The sequence below is a fragment of the Tachypleus tridentatus genome, chromosome 7 (genome assembly GCF_004210375.1).
Source record: "Tachypleus tridentatus isolate NWPU-2018 chromosome 7, ASM421037v1, whole genome shotgun sequence".
NCBI lineage: Eukaryota > Metazoa > Arthropoda > Merostomata > Xiphosura > Limulidae > Tachypleus > Tachypleus tridentatus.
The window spans coordinates 73,655,082-73,673,060 of NC_134831.1; the positions used below are offsets into that span (position 1 = coordinate 73,655,082).

Genomic DNA, 17,979 nt, shown 5'->3' on the forward strand with positions numbered 1-17,979 from the left:
AAGGTAGAGACGAACACTTTATTCCTTCACATTTCCAACACCATGAATTAAATGAATTATTAACAGATACACTAAAAATAACATACGTTTAAAAGATAAAATAATTTGTTAATTTTGTGTTGTATTACTGGAACACCAGAATAAGATTTGACTTCTATTGAGTGAAGAGTATTGAAACATGTAGTTAACAAATAAAGCTTTTATGAAACGAGTAAACCTAGTTCAGGGCAGATTTGGGGTAAAATTGTCTTATGGCACCAAACTGACTAATGTGCCAATATCTGTTTGTTTTTTAAATTCACACAAAGCTACATGAGGGCTATCTTCAATAGCCATCCCTAATTTAGCATTGAAATAGTGAAGAGAAGGTAGCTAGTCATCACCACCCACTGCCAACTCTTGGGCTACTCTTTTACCAACAAATAGTGGGATTGACAGTTACATTATAATGACCCCCATGACTGAAAGGGTGAACGTTTGATGTGATGGAAATTCAAACCTGTGACCCTCAGATTATGAGACAAGTGCCTTAACCACCTGGCCATGTCAAGCCCTTACTGACACTGGAAGTAGGAAGAACTAAATGTGTCAGTTCAAAGTACAAGCATGAATTTTACAATGAATGAAAAATGTCAAAATAGATGGTTTATAACCAATAATTTACTTTCCTAGGAATACTGCAGAGAAATCGGATAATGGCGATAAAAATTAAAAAAATGTAAAAGGGGAGAATACAAGTACATGTTATGACCTTAACTAAAACAGTTTGATATAAAAATGCATTCAGCAACTAATGTTTCTTATCAAGCTGTGTAATTTTATTTGCTTGTTTTAGATGCTGTAACCATAAAAATGATTGTCCAATCAAAGGCTAGGAGACAGATGCTTCCCAAACAAAACTCCATTTTCTTGTTTATTAGGGAAAAAAAATCTTCCCTAAAACTCAAATTTTTGCCTCATTTGATTTTAAAACATTTGCTACAGGGTATTTTTAAAAATATAACACAATGAGTCACTTTTTTTTAGGGCAATGGAAGATTTAATTTTGTTTGTTGATAAGCACAAAGCTACACAATGTGCTACATGTGCTCTTCCCACCACAGGTATCAAAATGTGACTCATAGCATTATAATATAAATCCTCAGACTTGCAGCTGCGCTATCAAGTGTGAGACAACTTATGAACAAATCAAAATATCACACCCACCAATGCAAGGACACCTACTGAACTCTCTTAGATAATGAGTAGATTCCATCTTTTCTTCCTTGTTTCTTTAAGATCAGTGTTTATGTTCATTTATTTGAAATATATACATCTATTGATCTCTTGCTGCTGCTTTAGGTTGCACACACATACACACAATATACTGGTTGCACATGCACACACAAACACACAATATACCATGTTATTTTATTGTTGTTATTCCTGCTCCATGATTTATCTTGTGTGACTGGAAAGAAACAGCTAAAACATTAATGACAACTAGAGTTCTCTTACCATGAAACTCTTCTTATAAATGGTAAGTTGATTCCACTATCTTTCCTTTATACTAGTTAGTTGTTTTATATTTTACAGTGTGAGTACTTCCTTCTCCTGTCCACATACTTGAAATATTTGTGTATGTTCAAAAGTATGTCTTTGTATGAGAGTAAAATGATCTAAGGAAAAAACACGGGAGTGTGCACACACACACACACACCTATACACAATGATGTGAAAAACAATAATGACCATTCCCCCATGCACAAACAAATGCATAGACCTAATTGTAACAGTAACTTCAGTTAACATTTTTTTTCACTGCTAGTCATGTTCTTGAATGAAAATCTGAGCTGTTTATGCAGCAGTTTAGAGATATTCTCCACAATGTTTAAGTGAACACTAGTACAAAAGCTGAGCTGAACATGGTACTTCGCATTATTTAATACTCAACAACTCATTTAACTCAAAAATTAACTGTCTCAACTCCTTTTTATTTATGGTTTATGTAGCTACCTCAATACTATCTTAACTGCTGGTTAGACAGTTGATCCCAGCCATAACAATGAAGAAGCCTAGTAGCATTTCCTCATAGATTGCTAATTATGTGTTTTCACATCTTCATCATCATCTGGGTCAAGATCAGACCTCTCATCATCATTGTCCCTGAATTCTCATCTGATCATTTCTGAAGAGGCTCGTGTGATTTATTGATACATGAAACACAAATAAGTTCAGCCAAAGACAAGTTTCTGAATGCAGCAGACACACACAGCAATCACAACCAATCAACAAACACGCACACACAGCAATCACAACCAATCAACAAAAACACACACACAGCAATCACAACCAATCACCACAATCAAATTTTCATATCCCCACTAACTTGTACTTTCCTGACACAAAGAAGGACAGATTTATTGGCAAAGTTGGCATCTGCTTAGAGTAACAAAATATACAGGCTTCTCAATAAAAATATGATCACTAACTCATCTCTGTCATGTTTATCCTAGTTCTGTCTTCAGTTGAAGGAAGAGAACAATAAAAAGTGTTTATTTTCCTAACCTATACAGTAAAAATTTTCTTAATGTATGCTTTTTTTTTTATTATTATTATTATTAAGTTCTTCAGCCATTAACCATAAGTGTTCAAGAAACTGTAGAGTAGCAGTGATGCTAGTTACAAAATGAAAAATAAATAGCAAAATGTAGCACAATTAATTACTTGGGTAACAATAACCTGATTCATGGGGAAGAAAAATGACGTTTCATATTTCAGTTATATCAACATAGGGTATGGTAAGAAAGCACAATACTTAGATAGGGGCTGCAGCACAAGAAAGAATATTACTTTAGATTTAGAGGCACCATAACCCTCTCAACATAACCATACAGCTTACAATTTTCTGCTTCACTCTGGTCACCAATGCAGAGGGAGTGTTCTTTGTTGTTTTTCACAAAATTCCAGTTCACCTGTTACACAAGAGAAACTGACAATGTTGTGTTTTGTTAGTTGGTGTAGCAGGATAAGGGGGCTTGTTGTGGATAAGGGCTGAAAAACTTGTCTTCATAGTTGGGTAAAGCACCATCTCAGTTCGGTATCTCACAGATTTTAGTGACTCATGTCAGAGATCATACATGTCATGTTTCTCACTAAAAGAGTACAAATTATTGCACTATCCCAGCCCATGGGCTTTTACCACATGCCAAAAGTTACAAGTAATAATAATAAAAAAAGAAACAATAAGGATGATATAGGAACATTAATGCCAAAGAAAATACAGGAACAAGGTAGACATAAGTACACAAAACTATCAAAATTCCCTAGATAGGGTCATGCCAGACCTAAGGACAAAGTAAATTTACAATTTTCTTTATGCTATAGTCTCTGTGGTGAAGTTATTAAATGTATCTAAACCAGCGGGCAATACACCAGCCTGAAAAACAAAAAAGTCCACTTTATTACGTGTCTTCAATCACCAGAAATATGTCATGATAAAATTATACAGGTTTATTAGTATTTAATTTTATTAGAATACATTTGATGTTTAGTATTATTTTTAGTGCAAAAACAAATACCTTCACAAAAAATTCCACTTAGGAAGTTACTAAAAAAGATTTAAATTGCATTTTTAGTGTAATTGTTCTGGAAATAATGAAACTTGTCAATAATCATCATTAACCGACACTGTCACGCTCCAATGAAAAACAAGAAATAAAATATTACTGTCACCAACACAACTAGATTTCTGATAACACTTCAGTTAACAGAGCAGTTTCACTGACATTCTCAAACACTTCTTTTTGTTAGTGAATATAAACAAGCATTTATGATAAAAATGTGAAAGGTTCTTGTAAACAGTTTTCAAATGGATTGATGCACGCTTTCAACACTTACGTTTTATGACTTCATGTGTAGTATATAATTTCCATAGAACAAACTATTCATTCTTAACTTTTGAGCATCAAAAGAACACATTTACAAAAATTATGGAAATTAACGTCACAACCACTTGAAGGAGGTGAAAGATCCATTCTTCTTACATAATTAACGGACAAAGTAAAAGAAAGTCATAAACTTTAACAGCTTGTGTTGTGTGTTTATTTGTGGAAGATCTGCCAAAAGAGCCTACTCGATGCTAGAGTCATTATACGTACAACACGCAATCTAAACTAGCACATTAGTTAAATATAATGACACATTAATTATAACTTTAATAACAAACAAAAATATAACTCTAAAATGTCTTAAAGCATCTTCAGCCTTCTGTATTTATCAGTCGATATCAGTTACATAAACGTAGCAACATTCACGCACGGTAAACCCAACATTCACAATAGACTAAATATTATACAACTAATCAACAAGGAAATTTCCACAGAACTAAAACTTAAAACAAGAGGTACAATTCATGGGTACACATACAAGACTTTGTAATATACAACAAAAATACTAGAAAGATATGCAAATAACTTTGCAAATGCAACAAGGTCATGGCAGACACATGAAATACACACGTACTCCAATATAAAATATTATGACAGCCAACTGTTCAAAATTGTAATTATTTGAACAACATTATTTACTTATTTAGCTTATTTTCTGATTCAAAGTATAATTACTTGTAAACATTGTATTCTCTAGCTTGTAAACCAAACTTGTGATAAAATAATTTAGTAGTTTCTCAAAGTTCGCTTTACAGTTTCTAAACCAGAGATGATCATCCATTTAATACTGTTTACTTTGGGTTTACTCTAAGCCTAATAATTTAAAGCTATGATAATTAATTTAGTAGTCTCTTGAAATTCACTCTAAATACTGAGAACCAAACATTTGTTACAGTTTCTCTAGGCCCACTTTACAGATAATGAAACAAATATGCAGTCGCATCGTTTTTTTCAGTTTTTCTGTGTTAACTCTCTAATGTTAGTAAACCAATTTGTGATAATCCATATAATGAACTATCATAAATTACTCATAATTCACAGAGGTCCCAATGTAATAATAAACTTTTCTACTATCCTCATATACTTTTATGGCTACTTACAGTAGGGTCTCCACCCATTTTCCCCCACGCCAGAAATATATTTAAAATTCCCACTTGAACTGTGCCAAGTTTGGTCCCACTAGCTTGTAAAGGAAGGTACAAATATATTTTCTAACATGGTGCATCCAGAATCCTGACGGAAACTCAGAAACACAAAACATGATTCAGTTATACTTAAAACATATTTTTAGATCACTCTCATGACCTTCCAAGGATATTGTAGCCCACTCTTTTTTAGCATTGTTACTTCATACAGATAAGAACACCCCCAGGCTGCACCCCAGGGAACTTATGGTAATTATTTATACAGTCTCCAATGTGTTTAAAACATGCTGTCTGCAGTTGACTATATTCTAAGATTCACAGAGTGTGACCAAATAACTGTCGATCTAAGAAATGCCTGAAAATGAAAAATATTCTGTGAAGAAGCAAAAATTAGGTATCTATATCAATTCTAATATTACCAATCAATCACTTAGATTTCTCCAACTATTTACATTTGCAGCTCAATAAATAAATCAATATGGCTGAAGATTTTAGGTGCACAAACCACTGAGGTTTTCTGATATCCATCACACAATCACTAGAGTAGGATTCTGAGGTTTTGTTTTTCATACAGCTCGTTATGAATAAACAACAAAAAGAGTGTGTTGTGCATGTTTTTCTTTCAGCAAAGCCACATTGGGCTACCTTGTGTGTCCAAAGGGAATCAAACCTCTGATTTTGGAGTTATAAATGTGAAGGCTTTCTGATGTTCCATCGACGGACCAAATGAATGTGTTAAACATTAAACTAATCTTCATAAGCTTTTATGTTCCAAACTTTTACTTCCAATTTTTCTTACGCTATATCATGTAACAGCATAGACATGCAAACAGTGGCCACAAAACAATAAATTTATTGGCAATTTGAACATAATATTGTAGTTTTCTGATGTCATTGTTTCATTATCAAAATGTGTCACAAGACAAAGAAATAAACTTTTTTGAGGATTTTTCCACTAACATATACCTTATTGATTAGACAGTTTATGTTTGTTTTATAACTATAGATAAGTGTGTGTGTGTGTGTGTGTGTGTGTGTGTGTGTGTGTGTGTGTGTGATTTTTCAGAGTTGAAACTAAAAAGAGAATGTGGTACTACTTTGGTTTACTGATCCACAGCAGAAAATAAAACCAATCAAATAATGTATTAGACATCTACGTTACCATTATTTTTTTTTCCAATTTGACCTCAAACGAAAAAAAAAAAATTAATGTGTATGTGTATACAGTAACGAATTTACCATTATACATTTAATACCTACGTTTGTTTCAGTATAGTTTTTTAATGCATGTAATGTATATTGTTGGATGTGTATTGTGCAAGTCTCGCCTGTTCTCTACACTTGTAGAAGATTCTTGAGAACAAGAATCAACAATATTTGTTTTACAAAAATGCTAAAGTGTTTTCAAACATTATTGAAAGTTCAAGGATCTCATGTGATTGGTATATAAAATCGATGGGCTGAGAGACTATTATTATTAGTCAGCTACAGTCAGTGTGCTATAGGCCTCAGAAGCTAAGATTATAATTAACGCCTATTAAGCAGGAAACTACAGAATTTGACCAGGAACATTTATAGATTTCAAACATTACAAACTGTTTAATTTCAGTGAATTAACTTGGACGTCTGTATTTCTACAAGAACATTATATATTGTCACCAATGGAAACTTACAGTTCTTCAAGCTAGCTAGCTGTCAAAAGAAGTGCACAGGTGTATCAACAAAGATAAAAGATTCAGTTCCAGGTTGGATGTAAGACTCAGTATTGTTTGCAAATTTGTAAAACCCTTGTATACAAACCATCATTTGTAATAACTATTAGTAATAACCGTTATTACAAGTTTTTTTTTTTTTTGCTTGTATATTAAAATATATTTGTGTAAATAGAAAATTGTGTGTATCAATCCTGTTGGCAAATATTGTAAATTTGGTACATATTAACATTCAATTAACTTTTAAAAACAAAATGTTCCACAATTTGAAATCGTAATACGTTAATATACTTAACATAATAAATCAGAGACTTATTTGTTTTGAATTTTGCACAAAGTTACTCAAGGACTATCTGCACTAGCCTTCCCTAATTTATCAGTGTAAGACAAGAGGGAAGTCAGCTAGTCATCACTACTCACTGACAACTCTTGGGCTACTCTTTTACCAACGAATATTGAAATTGACCGAACATTATAACACCCTCAGGGCTGAAAGAGTGAGCATGTTTGGTTGACAGAGATTCTAACCCACAACCCTCAGATTACGAGTCAAATAACTTAACCACCCAGCCATGCTGGGCCAAATCAGAGACTATTCCAGGAAAAATGATTACACATAACATATATATATTAAAGAGTTGGTCAATTATATAATAGAGTAATGAATTTGACAAAATGTAACAACAATATTCACATACCTAAATGAATTTAGATTACTACAGGTTGATGTAAAATACACTCAAAATTCCACATATATTTATTCATAAATTTTTATTAAAAATATAATCTAATATTGGAAAAAGTTTAATAACTACTTTAGAAATATTGTTAACAGTGAAGAAGGAAATAAGTTCTTATACAATTTCCAGAATGTTTAATTGCTGCCGACAATATATCTACAACGTAATTGCTAGTAAAATGAAAGTGGAGATGAGATTCAACTGATTAATGTACTGATAGAACCATTAATGGCTCCTTGTCAAATGTGACTAAACGTTCACACAGAAATCATGGAATGGTTGTGTGCAAATAGTTACATGCATTTAGGCCCATATTTCTAAATGCAAAAACATTAAATATAGATGATAAATTACAGAAAATACTGTCAAACTTTGTAACAAATTGTTGGTAAAACTTTGTATCTAGATACACATGTATCGACTACTTTGATGAGATGAGCACCCCTATTAAAAGTACAATATCAGCTGTTGTAAGAATCTTCAGTTTCCTGCCAAATAATAATTCAGGCACTGTACAAAATAAGATATGCTACATAAGAAAGTCTCTATAAGGTAGAAATCTAAAAAAATTCTCACCTTATGTTTTCATCAAGCTTTCAAAATGTCAAGGACTGGCGTAGCCAGATGGTTAGGTCGCTCGACTTGCAATCTGATGGTCGCAGGTTCAAATCCCTGTAACGCCAAACATGTTCGTTCCTTTTAGTTGTTGGGGCATTACAAGTTACGTTTAATCCCACTATTCGTTGGTAAAAGAGATGGCAGTGGGTGGTGATGGCTAGCTGCCTTCTCTCTAGTCTTACACTGTTAAATTAAGGATGGCTAGAGCAGATAGCCCTCCTGTAGCTAGACCAAAGAATTATGTTCCAGCAAGAAAGCCAGACATTATTAATTATATAACTTCTCCCCTTCTGTCAAAGTAGAAAAGGAAATAATAGTTTTTATCCATCAGTTGTACTATTTCTTTTTGTTGTTATTTTTCTTTGGCACACCCTTAAGGCCTTGTACTCTTCAACACAAAAGCAGTACACAAAATTAAGTATTGGAAGGATAGTGCCTTAATCTTTTAATGGATACTTTGTCCCAGTCCATATCTCATGAGATATTTACATATTTTTGTAATCTGTCATCCACAATACAGTGTTTCTCAACCTTTTTCACTATCATGCATTCCTATATATTTTTTCACAGCTCACTCACCCCAGTTTAAAAAAGAGAGTACTAAATTATAGTTTTACTATGATGTAACCCAGACTACAACTGGAATGAATACAACATAAAATAACATAAAATATGCTTATCAAAGTGCAACTACAATAAATAATAATAACGATTAGTTGTATAATAGATAATTGTCATTCACACTAGTTCTGATCTCGCTCATCCAGTTAAAAAGCTGATTTATCTCATGTAGCACATCTTATATTTTCATTGCTGTAGGAAGTAATTTAAGAGTAGACTGGCTAACTACATTTGTAGGGGTGAAAAATGTCCCCAAAAAAAAATATTTGAAAATTTAATGCTCTGTGATTTAATGTTGGACCACTTTAACTACAACTACTGCATATACACAAGGTAATGTATTGAATTAAAAGAAGTAAGTTTTAATATTGAAGTTGCAGCTATACATGCCATAAAAAACAGTTGTCAGGCGATGACCTGAATGCTTCCTCTTGCCCTGAATTTGTTTAATAATTTTAAATTATTAGCACCTCTGTCTGCTATTATTTTCTAGAATGTGTCTTACAAACATGCAGGACAGAACAATGTTATTACTACAATGATTTCTACCAAGAAAAGCATGTTAGAGTACATATCCTTATCTAACTGATTATATTCTTAAAGAATTGATGACTAAAACAAAAAATTTGCATGTGAAAAACAAATTTTAACATTAGTTATCACATCTGGCCAAGAATAAACTGTTAAAGATGTAGTACCATACTTGTACATAATGCAGAAGCAGAACAAACTTAAATGCAATTTAAACATCACTTGTTGAAACATCTAAAAGATGAGGGATGACTCATTTCTCCTGAATTTTAATTCTCACTACCAGAGAAAAAAATCTATAAAACATTATTTATTTATTACAAAAGGCAGCTTTAAATAGCTCATGTAACTTACAGTGAAATAAAATGCATTGTTGTAACTGAATTATTTAAGTTTATGGAAAAGCAATAAATAGACAAGTACTTATTTTTAAAAATTTCCAAAAATATATTTAGATTGTTAAAAAAAACTCAAGATAAGTTTTCAATAGCATTCAAAAATGTTTTGCAATGTATAATGAAAATTAATCAACTTTTCTATTATAGAGAAAATCTCTCCTAAAAAAGCCCAAAATTAATATTAAAAATTACACAACAGTTTATGTCTACATTATCAGTTGCTGTAATTCCCCCAACATCTCTTGTTATAGTACTTTTAATATAAGTCAGGAATTTCACGTATTTATGAAAAACATGACAAATATTTATCTACCCACTTTTACAACCATACAAGTTACACATAACTTAGATTGTAAAATACAGGCAGCAAGTGTCCATAGTTTGTTTAAAATATAACTTTAACTATTTGCACAATTTTCTATAACCCTGGTTTTCTTCATTTTATATAAGGCTTGAAATAATTTAGTTGTACACATGAAAACACAAACTCTTTACCCTCAATTCTCTACCCATCATATAAGCACTAGCAACATAAATCAGAATCAGTCAAAGTTGTTGATACTAAGTTTCTTAGTACAACCAGAGTCATCAAGAGCCAACCTAGGCCCTGGGGTGAGGAATATCATCAGGTCCATCTTTCTTTCTATTTATTACCTTTTGCTAATTTTTCATAAAAAGAAATTTAGTTGACAAAGTTATTCAGGAATCTATGAAAACGTAGTATGTATTTTAGTTCATCAAATAGTATGCATTTCTACTAAGCTCAGAATATCCCATTACCAGCCCCCCCCCCTCTTATCAGCCCTTTTCCTTCAATTATAAATCTCTGCATAAACTCACCTGCAATTAGGAGGTGGATTTAATGTTATCTCAGCCAGTTCTTTTTGAATCCTGGTGGAAGGGCAGAAACAAACAATAATATTACCCAACCATCAAACAGAAACAAAGAAAAATATTAAAAAATGTTTCTCAAACAAGTAGATTAACTACAGTATCTTAGATGGATATTTACACACAAAAGTCAATGACCTAGGCTAAGAAAGTTACAGGTTTACACTACATGAAATTTCTGCAGTATCAAACTGCACAATAATGAGCACACTTCATTTTTTTCCCATAATTTTAATTTATTTTGAACAAGATACTGTTGAGCATTCAAACTGCTAGAAAAGGTTAGAAGCAAAGTTAAGTCTTAAGTATGTTAACTTAATATTTTATTTTGTAAAAATTTTTTACACATACCACATATTAAGAGGTTCTATTTATGCATTTATTCATTCATTCTACTGTAAAAATGGTTGTTTTTATATATTCATATTTTCTCTAATACAAATATTTTTACTGCATAACTTATACAAACTGTTTTGTAATTTAAATCCCTCTTTGCATAATTCTTAATGTTTATCAAAAATAGTTTAAAATGTTACATTCCATAACATTTACAAGAATCAAGCACAAGGAAACATTGTAGTTACCATTAACATAACAACCTGGATATCAGCTTTAACACAACTTTTAAAAATCCAGTCTGCCTACAATATTCTTGTGTTTATTGTTAAAAGTAAAAAAAAAAACAATAGTATTGTGTGAATAAAACAAACATGTTAGATATATTTTCCTTATTATTAAAACTTTGATGAAGATGCTGAAAAATACTAAGTGTAAAAACTGTACCATTACACATGTATTTACATACATACAGACACACATTCAGATCAGTTCTAAGGAATCATACATCTGCAAACACATTTTCTTTCATAAACAGAAATATTAATAGTTCCTTATCAATATACTGATAACAATCTCAGAATTTTCCATTTCTTTCACAACTTGCACAGGTGGTATATTATGTTCCATTTTCTACAGAAAAGTAAGCAATACTATTGAACATCTGTAAGAATATTCATTATTTGGTTTGTTGTACCTTGGAAACAAGTTCCCAATTACTAATGAAGATCTATAATAATCTTTCAAAAACCTTATTACTTGTTTTGTGTTTGGAATTTGAGTTCTGAAGTAATATAAATTGAATTAGCATATCTTCTATTTACTGGTATTACTCTAAACAACGACCTTTAAGATAATATACCACAGCAAAAAATCTTTACATAAGTAACTTAAATTCAGATATATCTGTTGAAGTCCTACTATGTAAAAACAACCACAGTCAGTTCAAAAAAGGTTTGTGTACATCTGCATTTTCTTTAAGTTCCTTTTGATTTTAGAAATCACACAAAATAATGTAGTGTTTCATGTACAGAATGACTAGACTGTGTAGTTTGAAACTACGAAATACAAAAGACAAGGTTACAAACACACAGTTCCACATCACCATATCTCATAGGTAACTGTACAGAAACAGTGGTTTTAACAGACTTTGATACAAGTAAACAAAATTTGTCAAACTTACATTTTGAAATGTAAACAGAGACCACCCTACTTCAAGCAACAACAAACAATTATACATTCAAAGGTAGTTTATGATACATTGGCTATAAAAGCAGCAAAATAAATAAAAGGGTTTAATTTTAACCCTAAACTCATATCAAACTATGAAATTTTGTTCCAGTGAAAAAAAATTATTTATTTTCACTAGTTTCTCTACCTTTCTATTACTTGTTTTATGTTGTGGTCCAATACTTAGAATATTAACATTTAGGAAAAGTATTTCTAAAATTATGTACCTAAATTAACGAAACTTAAGCGAAGTAAAATTGTTTTTAAAAAATGTTGAATAAAGATTACAAATAAAGAACATCATTGCAAGTACTTTTTCTCTTTACAGTATACCATCACCTGTTCGCGGTTCCCCATCCCCGGCCCCGCATATTCGCGGGTTAGGCTCTTAACCCTATCGCATCGTATGCCGGTATACCGGGCTAGCGTCATAAAAACGAATGCTCGGTAAACCAGGTTTTTGTAGGTCTTAGATACTAAAAGCGCTTTTCGAGGGTATGTCTGTATTTACTCTCTCAAGCAGTTTTATCGATTGACGTCTTTATCGAACAATGGGCTGAGCTATTATTGGCTGACTGCCTCAGCTTCCCCCACAACGCAAACGGCAAAGCACAGCCGGTAACGCACTACACACGCACACACACACAAACAGCGCTCGGTCCCGAGGAGGCTAGGAAATAGGTTTGAATTTAGCCAATGGCTGACAGCTTTAGTTTCTCCTTCTTGCTGATTGGCTGCATACGCGTGCTGCTGATCAGCTGCTTCTTTCTCCCCTCGCGCGTGAGTTTTCAACGTGGTTGTTTGGACTCTAAATTCAAGTGTTTATTTTTACAATATTATTTACACCCTACAATGCTATTCAAACGCCCTACACCTCCAGCTTCTGGCAAGGAACCTAAGCGCCAGAAAAAGGTTATGACCCTGCATGAGAAGGTACAACTGCTTGATATGATAAAGGAATGAAAAGGTTATGCTGCTGTAGGACGCCTTACGGAGTGAATGAGAGCACCGTGCGTTACATAAAGAAAAATGAACAAGCAATCAGAGCTAGTGTAGATACGAATTTTTGTGGAAGTGCTAAGATGGTGAATGTTGTAAGAAACAAGGCAATCGTGAGGATGGAATCTGCCTTAGCATTGTGGATACAAGACTTGCGAAAGAAAAATATCCCTTTGGACATCAAGATCATTCAAAAGAAGGCATTGAAATTATATTCTCAATTCACTGAAGGACAACCAGGACCATCAACAGCAGCTGATGCCGAAGAATTTCATGCCAGCAAGGGTTGGTTCGATCGTTTCCTGAAACGTTACCAACTACGATTTGGAAAATCCCACGGAGAAGCTGCATCTGCAGACACAGAAGCTGCAGCAAAGTATCCTGAGGCCTTTAAGAAACTCATTGAGGAGAAGGGATACAAGCCAGAGCAGGTCTACAACATGGACGAGACTGGGTTGTTCTGGAAAAAAATGCCTTCCAGAACTTTCATCATGAAGTACGAACTGAAACCCCCAGGATTCAAAGCACAAAAGGACAGAGTGACACTTATTGTGTGTGGCAATGCTGCTGGCTGGATGATGAAACCCGGCCTCATTTATAAATCTGCAGAGCCCAGGGCTCTGAAGAACAAAAATAAAAACTCTTTGCCTGTCTTCTGGATGCATAATTCCAAGGCCTGGATTACGAAGCTCCTGACATCCAACTGGTTTCATCAGTGTTTCATCCCTCAAGTGGTAGAATACCTTCGCAAAAAAGAACTCGAATTTCGAGTGTTGCTGATCATGGATAATGCTGGCGGTCACCCTGTGGATTTGTATCATGAGGGAGTCCAGATCGAGTTCCTCCCTCCCAACACAACATCCCTCCTCCAGCCTATGGTTCAAGGAGTTATTCGTGCCTTTAAGGCACTTTACACTGGCAACTGTCTTCAACAATTAGTTGATGAAATAGACGAGAATGAGGACTTCCAGTTGAAAGTGTACTGGCGCAATTTCACAATTGCATCGTGCCTGACAGTCATACACAAGGCACTTCAAGACATGAAAAAAGAAACATTTAATGCATGTTGGAAAAATCTGTGGCCAGAATGTGTTCATGATTACAAAGGGTTCTCGCCGGATGAAATTCAACATGATGCTGTCAACAAGTCAGTTAAACTAGCAAAGTTAATCGGTGGTGAAGGCTTTGATGACATAACTTATGAAGAGTTCAATGACCTGATTAACGACCACTCTCAGCCTCTAACAAACGAAGATTTGGCAGAGTTGACGAAATCTGCCAGTGAAGAAGAAACAGAGAGCCAGGAAGAACCATCACAAGAGGAAGAGGACGAGGGTCTAACTCTAGAACGGTTGGCTGAACTCATGTCAAAATCAAAGGATTTGCAAGAGACTGCCAAGTCATGGGACCCTTACATGGTTCGTTCGCTGCAATTCTCAAATGCAATTAACTCTACCATGTCGACCTACAAAACTCTATTCATCACTATGAAAAAACAACGGAACCAGCTGCCAATAATCATGTTCCTAAAGAAGGTACCCAAAACGTCAAACCAAGCCACATCCGAAGAAAGTACGACACCTCCTCCTGACTCTCCTTGTTTGTTTTGGAATTTCGCACAAAGCTACTCGAGGGCTGTCTGTGCTAGCCGTCCCTAATTTAGCAGTGTAAGACTAGAGGGAAGGCAGCTAGTCATCACCACCCACCGCCAACTCTTGGGCTACTCTTTTACCAACGAATAGTGGGATTGACCGTCACAATATAACGCCCCCACGGCTGGGAGGGCGAGCATGTTTGACGCGACTCGGGCGCGAACCCGCGACCCTCAGATTACGAAGTGCACGTCTTAACGCGCTAGGCCATGCCAGGCCCTCCTGACTCTCCCAAAGAAACAACACCTCTTGACTCTCCTGAAGAAATGGAGCTTTCTCCTTAAGTGCCTGAAGAGGAGAAGTAATTACCTAAAGTGCTGTAAAGCAGCAGCTAAGCTGTGCCATACTGTACATTAGTGTTATCATCATCATCGTATGGCACAGCAAATTTCATCATCATTTTATTATCATTCATTATTGGTGAGTGCACAAACAATATTAAATTTTTTTTCAATTATTATTGCAATACAGTACGTATTTTTTTTATAAATGCATACACTGTATGTACAGTGCATATTTTTGTGACCGTGTATTAATAATGTTTTTAATTGCATATTATTACTGAATTGTACTGTACTGTATTATTATTACCTAAACTGTGCGTACTGTACTTATCTGTCTAAGTTTGCCTTTAAATTTGTTCCACTTTCTGTCAATTCTAATACATGTGTTGTACGCATAGAAAATGACTTTACGGTACAGTAATACAGTATGGGTAGCTATACTATGCGGTGTTACTGTCCTCCTGTACTTACGTTTCTTTTTGATTAAAATATTGTTGCAGTACAAAATTAAAATGTGTTTACATTATCATTACTACATTAGTGAAATACATGACTGCATGCAATATTACTACATTATTACTGTATTAATGAGTAAGAGTGTCTTTAGAAAGTGTCTGGGAAGCATTTAGTACCGTATATAATCTCATACATAGAAGTTTTAAAACTGCATCCAATATTCGCGGGGGGTAAGAACGTAACCCCCGCGAATAGCGAGGGAATACTGTACTATACTTTATACAAATGACAATGTAGGTTATAAATAAAACTATCAAATATCTTTACGTTGTAAAACTGTTAAATAAGATGCAACTGCTTGAACTGTGCTTTTTAAACTCATAGATTAGTAGATATGAAAGATGAAATTAAAATTCAGTTAATGGCATGAACAATCTACAGAAGTGTAATTCTACAGGATAGACTCAAAGTCTGGGCACCCCTCCTCCCAAATATAGTGTACCCAAAATAATTTATTGAATTTTGGCACCAACTAAAAACAGGTTTGATTAATGATCCAAAATATTCGTCTGTACGTTTAATTTTTTCTGAAATATGATGATACGTCTCCACACGTGATGCGACATCCTTCTTAGCATATTAGGGATGATCTTAGCAAAAGTTTCATTTGTTTCAAAATATCAGTTATTTCTTGCTAATCCTTTACAACAATCTCTTTGATAAAGATCCACTAAAACTCGAAAAACTAAATTGTTAACATGAGCTTTAAATAAAGAGGGAAACCCAGATTCTGGCCCACCTTCTATGTTAATAATTTTGGAACTGGAATTTATTTCAGTATCGAATGCAGAACTTATGATTTTTTTTTTGACAATTGTTACTGCACAATGAAATAATGTTTTGAAATAAGTATTTAAAAGAATATTAGTTAAATTATCAAGTTACAGCAAAATATTTATTGAATTTGAATTGTAAATAAATAACTTATTTTGATCTTTTGTCTACGAGAATTACTACAAGGCAGTTGGCTCTTGTACTTTCATATAATTAGAAACTTAATTGTCGGTCATTTACTGAAAAGCTAATTATTAAATACTAAAATAACAAGTTACCTTTTGGCGCAAGTGCTTAGAGCTTTTGACATCTTAGGATTTAGTTTTGGTTCTTTTTGCTCTTTTTCACGTTCTTGGTTTGATGATGAGCCAGAGTTACGTCCTCGGCGTCCGCTAGTAACTGATCTCGAGGGTACTGACTGACCACGATCACCAGACATCTTTTTGATTAGGCCTATACGTTTTCTAAACCAACTTAATATGATTTTACCCGAATAATATGAAACATACACGAATTTCTTAAACTTAATCTCTAGGAATTAATTCATTTCACTTTAAAAAGTATAATGTATATTTGAATAAAAGCTATTAATTAATTAGTGTTGCACTGTAGAACACCTTTCGGAAAATCACACCGAGATTACGTTTACCACTAGCCTCTGTTGACTACAAGCAAATGTGGCTTACAAACAAAGGGACGCTTCCTGAACAATACGTTGTACTACTTTTATTAAATAAGTTAAAATCTCAAATAGTATTTATTTTAAATTTATAGAAAGTGCATATGTTCTTACCTTACTTCTATGGTAAAGTGAAGATAAGAACTGTGATTCACAAAACGTTACGTTTAACGTAGAGAATTAGCAAAGTAGAAAATAATAGTACACCGAACACTTGGAACAACCACATTAATCAAAATGCCTCTCCAATCGTCCCTGCAAACTTGTAACGCCGTCTGCAGACCGTCTGTACTACAAATGGGACATTTAATTCCAATGCTAGGCACAAGGGTTTTAAAAGTTATATACCTTTATTTCTCTTCTTTGACATCTTTTTTACAGCAACTTATTTTTTTTATACAAGCCCAAAAGTCTATTTTTCCAATAAGAGGTCTTTTCACACTTAACATCAAGGATGAAGTCCTACAGGTACTGAGTTACAGAACTTATTTTTTAAAGCGGTACTACCACTATAAGTTATTTGAACTGTTATATCGTTTCTAATAGCTGCACGTCGATTTTTTTTTTTTTAACACAGATTCCTTTCACCCAGCTAAGTACCACTATTATATATATATATTTGCTTTTGTTGAGAAATTCACTCTGGTTAAAACTATATGTTTCCAATTCAAGCATTAACATCTACGCAATCATCAATTGATGTGCAATAGCTTTATTCATTACAAAAAAAAAAGAAACAAATATAGAATTTAAAAACCGAAATCCTGCGTTATATGAAAAATATTCACAATGATTAATGTGTCAGGTCACACAGGGGAATTTTTTTCTCCAGATGAATACTTATTTAAATAGAGATTATCAAATAAATTAAAATATAAATACAAACCTAAATTATACTTGTTAATAATTACAATAACTGTATAT

General features: G+C 33.5%; 1 pseudogene across 1 annotated transcript in view; it reads right to left on the bottom strand.

Moving 5' to 3' along the window:
* Window positions 1-17,542, bottom strand: part of LOC143255974 (ubiquitin-conjugating enzyme E2-24 kDa-like) — a 30,081-nt pseudogene extending 12,539 nt beyond the window's left edge. The window contains exons 1-3 of the transcript XR_013030946.1: window positions 17,404-17,542; window positions 16,655-16,829; window positions 10,535-10,585 (exon numbers count right to left, since the gene is read on the bottom strand). The product of XR_013030946.1 is annotated as a ubiquitin-conjugating enzyme E2-24 kDa-like (transcript). The remainder of the gene's footprint in view (window positions 1-10,534; window positions 10,586-16,654; window positions 16,830-17,403) is intronic.
* Window positions 17,543-17,979: the final 437 nt, after the last annotated feature.